General features: G+C 42.7%; 1 protein-coding gene and 1 long non-coding RNA gene across 4 annotated transcripts in view; one reads left to right on the plus strand and one right to left on the minus strand.

Annotated features, from left to right (window-relative positions):
• The window catches only part of PLS3 (plastin 3), a 90,056-nt gene extending 87,426 nt beyond the window's left edge, over window positions 1-2,630 (minus strand). The window contains exon 1 of one of the 3 annotated variants that reach the window (XM_023202989.2): window positions 2,390-2,630. The gene's annotated coding sequence lies outside the window, so the exon portion shown is untranslated. Of the gene's footprint in view, window positions 1-1,531; window positions 1,614-2,389 lie in introns of those variants that run through there. The other 2 variants (XM_023202990.2, XM_023202992.2) reach the window with 2 other exon arrangements.
• The window catches only part of LOC111536620, a 39,110-nt gene continuing 27,000 nt past the window's right edge, over window positions 920-13,029 (plus strand). Inside the window, exons 1-2 of the long non-coding RNA XR_002729787.1 lie at window positions 920-1,023; window positions 1,119-1,245. This is a non-coding gene — a long non-coding RNA (uncharacterized LOC111536620). The remainder of the gene's footprint in view (window positions 1,024-1,118; window positions 1,246-13,029) is intronic.

A 13,029-nucleotide genomic window follows, 5' to 3' on the forward strand; every position in this document is an offset into this window, starting at 1 on the left:
TCCTTCCTTCCTTCCTTCCTTCCTTCCTTCCTTCCTTCCTTCCTTCCTTCCTTCCTTCCTTCCCTCCCTCCCTCCCTCCCTCCCTCCGTCCCTCCTTCCTTCCTTCCAGATAAGCAAAGCTTTTAAACTCCTGACCTCAGAGGCTCCTCTTCTATACTCTGTAATATATAATCTGAATAGCCAAATTGCCACGTTTTCCCAGCAGCAACCTTAACTTGGGCCACTTGGGCGGGTGTAGGTCAATATGGGAAAGTCGTTTCAGTGTCCTCTCATTATTCTACCAAACCACTGACAGGCAAAAACCCAACCAACTCGATGTATCAAATTTACTATCCACAGGTTTTGTGCATGATTTCTTATCTAATTAATTCAAAACCACAAATAATTGGTTAATTTTAGTCAAGAGGTTATCTACCACCTTTAAGTAGATGCCTAAAATAGGGAACAGTTTAATTAAAATATAGGCCAGACCAAGGAAGATGAACAGAGCCTTACTTTTTAACACCATCTTGTGGGATATAGCTTCAAATCTAGCATTCAGGGACAAAATGGGGCATGAGTAAAAGGATGACTTCCCTAGAAAATAATTAGTAAGATTTTTTTAAATTTAGAAAAACCATGAGATTGAAGAACAGAGGAGATATATGTCCCAACTCACATATATTTCAATCCCTTATTTTAAAAACAGCTCCTGTTTTTGTTTTGGATAAAAGCTGAGCACCAAATTCCCTTTCTGGTCCCCTCATCCAAAATCCTAGTAGAATTCCTTCATTAGAAGCTAGTTCACACTTCTCCCCACTTTTTTTTCAAACGTAGAGGTGGTTTTTGGAGTATGGGCCTCAACCATTACATTCCAGCTTTAACGTAAAAAGACGTCATGTGACTATCACATCAGAGACTTGGGGCACATGATTCCAATTGGTATGTGTGGGGCTCCAGCCACTTAGCTGGAATTCACCATAAACTGCATCTCCAGCATCAAGTTTAGCCTCCCCAGTCCATTGTGACATCCAGCGAAGTGGAGTAAGTGCTTGCTCCTCAATAGTTTTTACTTTTCCCTACATTTTCTACCTACTGTTAGCCAGGCTCTCTTCCCTCCTCCCCATCCCTCTTAACAGGCCGGGCGCCCCCAGCATCCCGTCTGTCTCATGCTAAATGGTGAGGATCTCCAACCCGCTTAGTTCCAAGCTCAACCTTTTGCAAAAGCTCAACCTTCTGCACCAATGGGGATATCGTGCTGCTTAGGTGAAAGGCAAGGAGCATCGCATAAGGCTAGAGTCAGATGCCATTAACCCCCACTCCACCAACCGGGCTGGGATCATCTTACGTCCCGGAGCTCGGCGGTCGGAACCGCCAGCACACTGGAGCAGCGACGGCGGCAGCAACTTTGGGACTGGCGAGAAGCCAGGGCGGGGGTGGTCGGCGTCCCCGGGCTTCTCATTAGAGCGCTTAAGCACTGCGGGTGGAGAAAAGTAAACACAGGCAAGTGCAGCTGTGCGGCGAAAGGCGGGGGGTGGGGGGCGCATATTACCTCCCTCCGGTCGCCCCTTCGGCTCTCCCTCTCCAAGAGTCGGAGAGGTCCGGGACTGCCGCCGCCCCGACCGCGCGCCTGGGGCCGCAGAGCCAAAGGAGCTGAAAAAAGGACAGGGGATGTGGGGACAGGGGAGAACGGAAAGGTACTGCCCTACTGGCCCAGAGATGTTCTCCTACTGAAAGGAAAAAAAAGTGCTTACTCATAGGGAGAGGAGGTGCGATCGCGACGCCCTCGCTAAGGACGAGGGAAGCAGGCAGAAGGCAGGCAACCCAAACCTCGTTCCTTCCTTCAGCCACGGCCCCCCCTCTCCAGAGCCCCAGGGTCGGCTTAAGCCAGCCAGGTCACCGGAGGCTGGCCTGTGGGGGCTAGAGGAGTAGCAGGCTGCTGGCTCCGGGATTTCCTGAGTCCGGGCGGGAGGGGAGGAGGGATGGCAGTAGCTGGAGAAGGACGACAGAGGGAAGTTGTGCGCTCCTTTTCCACTTCGGGGCCGCAGCGGCGGAGGGGAATCAGGGCAAGGGTTGGCGTCTAGCATTCCAGCCCACGACTGGCAACAAGTTAAGAGTAACTAGTAAGAAAGCACCACTTAATACAGTGAAGAGCAGAAAACATGTTTGCGGCGGGTGCTGGTAGGGAAACTCCCCGTCACTCCCACACCCATTTCGGTTGCGACCGATTGCCCGGGCACCCGAGGGCTCCAACTGAAATTTCTCCGACATCCCTCTCCCCCAACCCCCGCCCCGCGGTGCGAGGCACGTTCCTGCTGAGCTTAATCGAGATGCTCTCCCCAGGACCACTCCTGCCCACGCCCAGGAAACCCGCTCCCCTAGTGCCCGCCGGCGCCTACAAAGCACTTACGTAAAGTCGCAGAGTCCTGGGTCTGGCCCGACAGCCGCCGACCAACGCACTCAGACAACTTCTGCACCTCAGAATCTTTGCGGCTCTGGTTCTAAAGCCAGCGCTCCCTCCCCTCCTGCCAGCCCCCTCCGCCCCTCGGCCGCCGCCATTGGCTCGGGTGGTGCTAGCAGTCGGCCTGGGAACCAGGAAGGGGATTGGGCCACGAGCCTGTCACATCAACTGGGTGGGGATCCAGGAAAATAGGCACGGGGATGGGCACCCAGGAGGGATAGGGACTGCAACTCTGCAGCAGGGAGAGGAGAATGGTCCCCAGCGCCTGAGTCTCCCCTTCCTACTTGGGCTAAGAAGAAGTTAGAAGTCCAACGTGCCTGGCTCGGAGTACGTATTCACAAAATCTTATGGGATTAATAAAAATATGAAAAAGTTGGGAACGAGAATTTGAATGCCACCTATATAAGTCTATGGGGGAGGGGTACAGTTTCTCACAGAATCGTGAGAAAAATAACGGCATATTGGGGAACATTCCTAATTACATCTGCAACAATCAGTCCAAGTGTCAAAGGGCGCAGAGGGAAACATCAGCAATCATTCCTTTCCTTAAGAAGTCAAAGGAAGGCCGGGCGCGGTGGCTCAAGCCTGTAATCCCAGCACTTTGGGAGGCCGAGACGGGTGGATCACGAGGTCAGGAGATCGAGACCATCCTGGCTAACACGGTGAAACCCCGTCTCTACTAAAAATACAAAAAACTAGCCGGGCGAGGTGGCGGGCGCCTGTAGTCCCAGCTACTTGGGAGGCTGAGGCAGGAGAATGGCGTAAACCCGGGAGGCGGAGCTTGCAGTGAGCTGAGATCTGGCCACCGCACTCCAGCCCGGGCGACAGAGCAAAACCCCGTCCCAAAAAAAAAAAAAAAAAAAAAAAAAAAAGAAGTCAAGGGAGAAGAATATGGGCAGGGCAGGGCTCAAGCCTTTGGCCTCATGCCAAGTAAGTTGTTAGCCCACATCACCTGTCTGGTATGTTTGTCCATGCGGAGAGGGGTGAGAGGAGGTGGTTGGAAGTACCTTGGTTCTACTCTTTTGACCGGAAATGGGTATCAATTCTCATCAGTCTCCTTTCACCAGAGAAAACTTGGAGACATGTTACTGCTCCCCAGACTGCCATTTCTTCTCCTTTTCTGCCCAGGAGATGGCTTCTACGTCATAGCTGACCTCTTTCATTAATACACGTGGAGGTTATCTGCATTCCAAACCTATGGCTCATCGTAGATCCAAAATCAACTCAGAGAGCCAGAGTTTGAGGGATTCTGCAGGGTCAGGTCAAGAGACTGACTTGTGGGATAGCTGTAGAAGAAAAAGTCTAGGCCCTTTCCTGTTCCAGTTGTAACCATTTTGTTCAGGAAATGTGTGCTTGGAAAGTTCTGTCAACATTTAAAATTAGTTCAATTAAGTCACATTTTACATATACCAGGAAAAGGTGCTGAAACGCTTTAAAATTGAATATTCTTGAAAAGGAACCCCTATTTCGTCTGCCATTATGAATTTCCTTAGAGAAATTAATCTGTAGTGAGTGCCAAGGCTTCTTAAAAGGGAAGAACTTGGGGAGTTCGTGTATTGCTTAAAGGCTAGACTAGCAGAGGACTTGGCAGTAGGAAAAAGCCTTGTTAAATATTAATTAATGATTAACGAACTGGAAGAACTTATGAAAGGCACAGGAAGGTGAACAAGAAATGAGAGGGCAATCATGCTTTCACAAACATTGAATTTCTGTTACGGGAGATTTTCTACTGGTTCAGGTTTGGGTCAGGACAAAAATACTGATTTCAACATGTTGGCGTCGGATTGAACATGGAGTCAGTGTGCTGCCACACACATTTACAGTAAGCTTCCAAATGAGATTTCTAGCATTCAGTAATTGGCCCAAGGTTTGGTGTGACTTCTGGAATTCTTCACAAAAAATTTTTAGATACAGGAAATAGGCTCCTTCAGTTTTCTACCTTTTATGTTGTCTGTCAGTCACCGCTGAAGAGCTTCCACCTGCTCTTAAACTTAAAATTACAGACTGAGCTATAGCATGAAGGGACTCTGTAAGCTTAATTTTCCAGTGCAGATATATTTATCTCAATTACGTTGTATTCAATTTTAGTTTGTTTTTCAAATTCTAGAATTTAAAGTAAAAATATTAAGAATCCTATGTGTATGCTATTTACGGTTCCTGTTTTTTATTCAAAAAAGCTTACATAGAGCCGAGTGGGGTAGCTCACGCCTGTAATCCAGCACTTTGGGAGGCTGTGCGGTGGGAGGATTGCATGAGACCAGGAGTTCAAGACCAGCCTGGGCAACAGAGCAAGACCTCATCTCTACAAAAAAAATTAATAAAAATTTTTAAAAAGCTTAATAGAATCTATACTTTGATAAAAGTGTTCATTCACCACTACCACTGAGGATGTCGGAATTCAGTCAAGAAATGTCATTTTAATTGAAATGCAGTAGTCCATAGTTTCAAAGCTGCAGAGTACCTAGCTGATGGCATTAGTTCTCATTGCCTCAGTAACTTTCCAACAGATAAAACACTCCCTAACACAGAAGCACCTATTTGGATGCTAGTTGAGATTCCTGTTTAACAAGCTCTACTATATAATCCAGGTAGAACTCCATCTTAATGAGTACTATTAAGATAGCCAGCCAGTTTGATGTAACTAAGCTACCTTTGTGTAGCCCAGAATCTAAAGGACCTTTTCAAAGTTTAGCATTTTGCTGGAAGAAAGGAGCCCAGGCTCAAAGCTCTTAAACAGCATTTCTTTATAATCTTTCACACAATCAGTTTACTTCACAGAGGATCATTCACAAGTAACCCAAAGTTGATTGTTTTCTTATCTATATCAAAAACCTGCACAGATGTTGCTTATAGGTTTTAATTCATTTTGACAGTGACTTGCCTAGTTCTTGACACATAGGAGTTCAGTAAATGTTTGTTGAACTAATGGTTATTTTATGAGTTTATTCTTGTTAAACAACAGCAACAAAAAGCCATTAATATATATAGGACTCTCACAGACCTTGTGAATCAATAACCTAAGAGTTTTTACCTTTTCTTCCATTTCCAATTTTCAATCTTAATGCCTTTGTAATAAATCACTTAAAGTCAATATCGCAAAATTTTGAATATCAAAATTTTGATATTTTCCTGTCCTCCTTTGATATCATAGAAAGGCTCCAATATCCCTCTTAGGTTTTTTGTCTGTCCAAGCTACCTTTCTTTCCTCCTTTGATATACACATCCCCCTTTTCCTTGCTGTTTTTCCTATTTTTCTGCCCAACACCAACACTCTCCCCAGTCTAGTTCACAAAGTATTATGTGTACATAGTCTAAATTTTTCCCTGAAATTTTCCTAAAGTTGTCAGTTTCCTCTTTTATCCATTTTTAATTTTTTATTCTTAACATGTCATTGCTGGCTTGAACTTTTTTTTTTCTCTTGAGACAGAGTTTCACTCTTGTCACCCAGGCTGGAGTGCAATGGCACAGTCTCAGCTCATTGCAACCTCTGCCTCCCAGGTTCAAGCAATTCTCCTGCCTCAGCCTCCCAGGTAGCTGGTACTATAGGCACCTGCCACCACACCTGGCTAATTTTTGTTTTGTCAATAGAGATGGGGTTTCACCATGTTGGCCAGGCTCCTCTCAAACTCCTGACCTCAGGTGATCCACCTACCTCGGCCTCCCAAAGTGCTGGGATTATAGACATGAGCCACCGTGCCCGACCACTGGCTTGAACTTTTTATCCATTTTTTATTTTATTTTACTTTATTTTTTCTTCTTTTTCCTCGTCCTGCCCGGGATAATTTTTATCAATTTTTTTAAAACCTCCTTTCTGTAGTCTATTAAAATATGATTTTGCTGCACAAACTTTATATAAGTCAAGAATAACTTAAAGAATCTTGATCAATTCAATACTAAATCATTTTTCTAACACACCTAATTGTTTTCTCAGTCTCTAAATGTACAATTGTGTACTAATTTGTTTTAATTAATTGTATTTTATTTTATCAGATTATTTTCAAGGAATTATCCTTTTTTTAAATCATCTTTTTTATTCATGGATAATTCTATTCCATGTTGTGATATTTTAGGTTCTTGGATTGATCCTAATTCCTCTTTTTATTCAGTATGCTGTGAGATGACATTTTTATTAAAATTAAGTATGATTTTAAAGGTTTCTCTTATATTTAAAATATTTGGCATAGAGGAGGTCTTGAAAGACCTGGACAATTCTTAATTTTTTTTTGACCCATAGGATACAGATTTGAACAGTTATTACCACTGTTTATTAGTGAATTGTTTTTATGTTTCCAGCTCAAAATGTACACATATATAGCACATGAATATTAATAGTGAATAGGCAATTGTCAAATATTTTTCAAACCTAAAGGTTATTATGAATCTGAATGTTTGCTAATGCAGGCCAACTATCTTACACGCACATTCACATAAAGAAATTACTCTGACATGTCCAAGGTTATTTCAGATATTCACTTGTAAAAAAAGAATAATTGGCCGGGCGCGGTGGCTCAAGCCTGTAATCCCAGCACTTTGGGAGGCCGAGATGGGCGGATCACGAGGTCAGGAGATCAAGACCATCCTGGCTAACACGGTGAAACCCCGTCTCTACTAAAAAATACAAAAAATCTAGCCGGGCGAGGTGGCAGGAGCCTGTAGTCCCAGCTACTTGGGAGGCTGAGGCAGGAGAATGGCGTAAACCCGGGAAGCGGAGCTTGCAGTGAGCTGAGATCCGGCCACTGCACTCCAGCCTGGGTGAGAGAGCAAGACTCCGTCCCAAAAAAAAAAAAAAAAAAAAAAAAAGAATAATTATCAGTATCTGAGAATAAGAAAAAACAAAACAAAACAAAAGACAAAAAATCAATTGAAGTATCTTTAATAAGATTAGGACATATTTAATCAGTATGGACTTTATAATATATAGATTTAATAAAGGTCACTATCATCACTGGAAATGCTCAAAATTAAAGTGTCACCCCCCCCCCCCGATTTTCTGGCTGTTAAATATCTAATTAATCAGTCAGATAACTATTATAACCAACATAGAAAAAGTATGGTCTCAAACCACAATGAATTAATAGTTTAATATTAATTCAAGATCAAAGTCCACATAACTGAAAGAGAAAACAGTTCAAGATAGAATATATAAGAAGTACCGTATGTAGGCTGAAAAGAATGAGAGTAATAGGGCTAAAGCAGTTATAGAAGGCATCCTTTGTGCAATGGAACTTGAGCTAGGCTTGAAAAAGATGGGTAAGACTTAACATAGGTAAGCAGAAATGAAAACCTTTTTCATTCCTAGGAAGTGGTAAAAGAAAAACTTCACACAAATTAAATTTAACATAGTTTAATTGAGCAATGAATAATGGGGCAGCCACCCCAAACCAGACTAGGTGCAGAGACACTCTGATGCTGCCACATGTTCAGAGAGAATTTATGGACAGAAAAAAGTGACATACAGAAAATGGAAGTGGGGTGTACAACAACAGCTGGATTGGTTATCGCTTGGCATTTGCTTTATTTGAACTCAGTTTGAACAGTTGGCTGCCTTTGATTGGCCAAAACTCAGTAATTTTTACAAGTAAGGGTTACAATGTGTTTACATATCTATTTAGGTTACAGTTCACTATGTATGGCAATACCTTTTTTTTTTTTTTTTTGGCAGGGTCTCGCTCTGTCACCCAGGTTGGAGTGCAGTGGCACGATCATGGCTCGCTGAAGCCTCAATTTCCCAGGCTCAGGTTATTCTCCCACCTCAGTCTCCCAAGTAGCTGGGACTACAGGCTTGTGCCACCACACCTGACCAATTTTTTTTTTTTTTTTTTTTTTTTTTTGTAGAGATGGAGTTTTGCCATGCTGTCCAGGCTGGACTTGAATGCCTGGGCTCAAGTGATCCACCTGCCTGGGCCTCCCAAACTACTGGGATACGGGCCTGAGCCACCGCACCCAACCAGGCTAAACCTTATTTAAATAGGACAGCTTTAGGTGAGTTTCTGAGTTTGGGCTTTCTTTCCAGACTTTTACTTCCTTATCTGGAAAAGAAAAACTGAGGATTTGCCTGCCACAAAGGTGCAGTGATAACATCAATGGGAAGGAAGATTGCTTGGGATCTCATTCATGTAATCTTTTTAAAAGATAAAATATATTTGTTATACTTACTTTAGTGATTAAAAAGACTTGTGGGCTGGGCTCATGCCTGTGATCCCAGCACTTTCAGAAGCTGAGGTGGGTAGATCTCTTGAGCCCAGGAATTTGAGACCAGCCTGGGCAACATCGCAAAACCCAGTCTCTACAAAAAAATACAAAAATTCACCGTACACGGTGGTGGCACATGCTTGTAGTTCCAGCTACTTGGGAGGCTGAAGTTGGAGGATCACTTGAGGCTGGGAGGTTGAGGCTGCAGTGAGCTATGATATCACCACTGAACTCCAGCCCGGACAACAGAGTAAGACCCTGGTGAAAGAAGGAAAGTAAAGAAGGAAGGAAGGCAGGGAGGAAGGAAGGAAGGAAAGAAGGAAAGAAGGGAGGGAGGGAGGGAAGGAGGGAAGCAGAAGGAAGAAAGGAAAGAAAGAAAAGAAAAGAGAGAGGGGAACATCACACACCAGGGCCTGTCACGGGGTCGGGGGAGAGGGGAGGGATAGCATTAGGAGATATATCTAATGTAAATGTAGAGTTAACGGGTGCAGCACACCAACACGGCACATGTATACATATGTAACAAACCTGCACGTTGTGCACATGTACCCTAGAACTTAAAGTATAATAAATAAAGAAAGAAAAAGAAAGAAAAGAGAGAAAGAGAAGGAGAGAGGGAAGGAGGGAAGGAAAATAAAAGAAAAGATTTGTGACTCTTGTCTTACATTAATTAAACTGCAAGTTACAGAAGGTCTTGCTTTTAGTTAACAGTAATTTTTTTTTTTTTTTTTTTTTTTTTTTTTGCTTGCTCTGTCGCCCAGACTGGAGTGCAATGATGCAATCTCGGCTCACTGCAACCTTCCAACTCCTGGGTACAATCCATTCTTGGGCCTCCTGAGTAGATGGGATTACAGGTGCGCCACCACGCTGGGTTAACTTTCGTATTTTAGTAGAGACTGGGTTTCATCATGTTGGCCAGTCTGGTCTCAAACTCCTGATATCAGTTGATCCACCCATCTCCCAAAGTGCTGGCATTACAGGCATGAGTCACCTTGCCTGGCCAGGTTACAGTAATTTTGACAGTTACTTTAGTTAGAGCCATAATAATCCCTCCCTCAATGAGATTTACAAAATTAATTGGCACATATCACATTTTGCTTTTAAGGAAGTATTATTAATAACATGCCTATAATTTACAGAGAATTTAAGGTAGGTGAGTGCACTAGCTCAGATATACAACTTGATGTTATCATTTTGTGTGTCTGGGCTATAAAGCATTCTTTTCAGTGAAATAGTCAACCTCAACCTTTATTAGAATGTAATTTGAAATATTGGAGGCTATTAAAAAAATCTTTTAAACATATACAAACAACCCTTCAGAATAAATTGTAGCACACATTTCAAAATTTATAAGGATTATCCATAATCTTCCACAGTGCTAGCCAGACTTCTAAAGAAACAGTCATGTCCAGTCTATTGCGTTTAATTGATTTCTGAATATGTAAGGCCAAATTTTGGTGAATTTATGAGTGTGTACTTGCATTATGTGTGTGTGTGTGTGAGACAGAGAGAGAGAGAGAGAAAGAGAGAGAATATAATCAGATTTTTAAATGCTATAACTGTTTATTCTACCAAGAATGCTTATAGTTAAGTATTTGGATCTGTGTCTACTAAGTATGCAAAATAATGACTTTAAAAAGAGATTGACAGTGTGACACCATGGATGAACCTTGAAAACATTATGCTAAGTGAAAGAGGCCAGTAACAAAAGACCACATATTGTATGATTCCATTTATATAAAATGTACAAAAAGGGAAAATCCATAGAGACAGAAAGTAGATTATTGGTTGCCTAGGACTGGGGGTATGGGCAATTGGAGGGAAATGAGGAGTGACTGCTAGTGGGGTTCCTTTTTGGGGTAATGAAAATATTCGAAAATAGACTGTAGTGATGGTTGCGTAACTATTATGAATAAATTTAAAACTATTGAATTGTACATTTTAATTGGTGAACTATATGATATGCGAATTAGATCTGTTACTTTAGACAAGTTAAACTTAACAGAATTTAACTGAGCAAGAAAAACAAAAACGATTAGAGAATTAGCTAGCCCCCAGAATCAGAACAGATTCAGAGATTCTGGGGCTGCTCCATGGTCAGAGAAGATTTATGGACAGAAATAGGAAAATGACATACAGAATACAGAAGCGAGTACAGAAACAGCTGGGCCTTTGCCTTATTTGAGAAGGGTTTGAACAGCTGGCTGCCTGTGAGTGGTTGTTGAAGTATGGCGGCTGTGATTGGCTGAGACTCAGCTATTGTTATAGAAGTCTATTCCTAAATTAGGTTTTCAGTTTGCTTACCTACCAAGTTAGGTTGCAGTTTATACTTAAGAATTCGAGTATACAAGTACAAAGACTTTCTCAGGCAAAATTTTAGTTTGATTTAACGTATCTCTATATAGCTGCTATTCAAAAAGAGAAGATTGACAGAATTAGGCTGTTAAGCACAAGAAGAACCATACTAATGAGGATATGATATGAAAGGATCTGTAATTGCAGAGAAGAAACTAAACTCATGCAATCAAAAGGGCCTTGGGAGATAAATTCATCCACTTCTTGGTTAGCATGATCCCATTTTTGTCACTGTCACTGAAAGAAGAACGTAGTGCTTTAACTTACTACAAAGGAGATGTAAATTAAACATTACAAAAAAACATTTAAACAAACCAAATAAGCCAGAAATAAAACCTAGGCAGTAAAAGGTGCTTTTTTTGATACTTTTAAAAAGGTTTGAATTACCATATGACTAAATTGGTCAAGGTATTTAAATCATGCCACGGTTTTCATAAATACTTGCAGTTATAAGGATAATTGCACATTTGGTTTAAGTAATCAAGAAGTTCCTTAGGAAGTGTCACAGAAGGTTTGAAGATAAGAAGTTTCATTCTGAATCAACACACATCTCTTCGGTAATTCAGAACCAATAATGTTTTCACTGGTTTGTTTCTTTATCAATGCCGTGGATTCACCTGAACAAGGGTGAAAATAGAATGTAAAGTTGTTCATTCAGGGAGGCATTTCCTTTCATACACTGAGCAACATTATCATAGCTTAAATCCCATTTGGTGGTTGGAATAGAGTAGGCCTAAAACTGCTTAATTAAGGCTTTATAAAAAGTTTTAAATATTTGGGAGTCCTTTGGAAAGGACACCACTTGAAATGAGATCATATGCCTAAGATTATGCTAAGTCAGAAGTTAGCAAACTTTGCCTGTAAAGGGCCAGAGTGTAAATATTTTTGTATACGAGCCATACAGTGTCTGTTCCAACTACTCAACTCTGCTGTTGTATTGTGGAAGCAACCATAAAAAATAAATAAACAGGCTGGGCAGGTGGCTCATGCCTGTAATCCCAGCACTGTGGGAGGTCGAGGCGGATGGATCACCTGAGGTCAGGATTTCAAGAGGTCAGGATTTCAAGATCAGCCTGGCCAACATGGCGATATCCCTCCTCTACTAAAAATACAAAAATTAGCAGGGCATGGTGGTGCATGCCTGTAATCCCAGCTACTCAGGAGGCTGAGACAGGAGAATCGCTTGAACCCGGTAGGCAGATGTTGCAGTGAGCCGAAATCGTGCCATTGCACTCCACCCTGGGCAACAGAGCAAGACTCCATCTCAAAAATAAATAAACAAACAAACAAACAAACCACCAGCCGAGTGTGGTGGTTCATGCCTGTATTCCCAGCACTTTGGGAGGCTGAGGGAGGCGGATCACTTGAGGCCAGGAGTTCAAGGCCAGCCTGGCTAACATGGTGAAACCCCGTCTCTACTACACATACAAAAAATTAGCCGGACCTGGTGGCTTGCACCTGTAGTCCCAGCTATTCTGGAGGCTGTGGCACAAGAATCATTTAAACCCAGGAGGTGGAGGTTGCAGTGAGCCTAGATTGCAGCACTGAACTCAAGCCTGGGCGACAGAGCAAGGCTCTGTCTCAAAAACAAATAAATATAAAATAAAAATAAAAATAAAAAAATTTAGCCAGGCATGGTGGCATGTTCCTGTAGTCCCAGCTACTTGGAAGGCTGAGGCACGAGAATCACTTGAACCCGGGAGGTGGAGGTTGCAGTGAGCTGAGACTGCGCCACTGCACACCAGCCTGGGCAACAGAGCCAGACTCCATCTCAAAATAAATAAATTAAAAAATAAATAAGGCCCGGCGCAGTGGCTCGTGTCTGTAATCCCAGCACTTTGGGAGGCCGAGGTGGGCGGATTACGAGGTCAGGAGATGGAGATCATCCTGGCCAACATGGTGAAACCCCGTCTCTACTAAAAATACAAAAGGCCGGGCGCGGTGGCTCAAGCCTGTAATCCCAGCACTTTGGGAGGCCGAGACGGGCGGATCACGAGGTCAGGAGATCGAGACCATCCTGGCTAATACGGTGAAACCCCGTC

This window comes from Piliocolobus tephrosceles, chromosome 12 (genome assembly GCF_002776525.5).
Source record: "Piliocolobus tephrosceles isolate RC106 chromosome 12, ASM277652v3, whole genome shotgun sequence".
In the NCBI taxonomy this organism is placed as follows: domain Eukaryota; kingdom Metazoa; phylum Chordata; class Mammalia; order Primates; family Cercopithecidae; genus Piliocolobus; species Piliocolobus tephrosceles.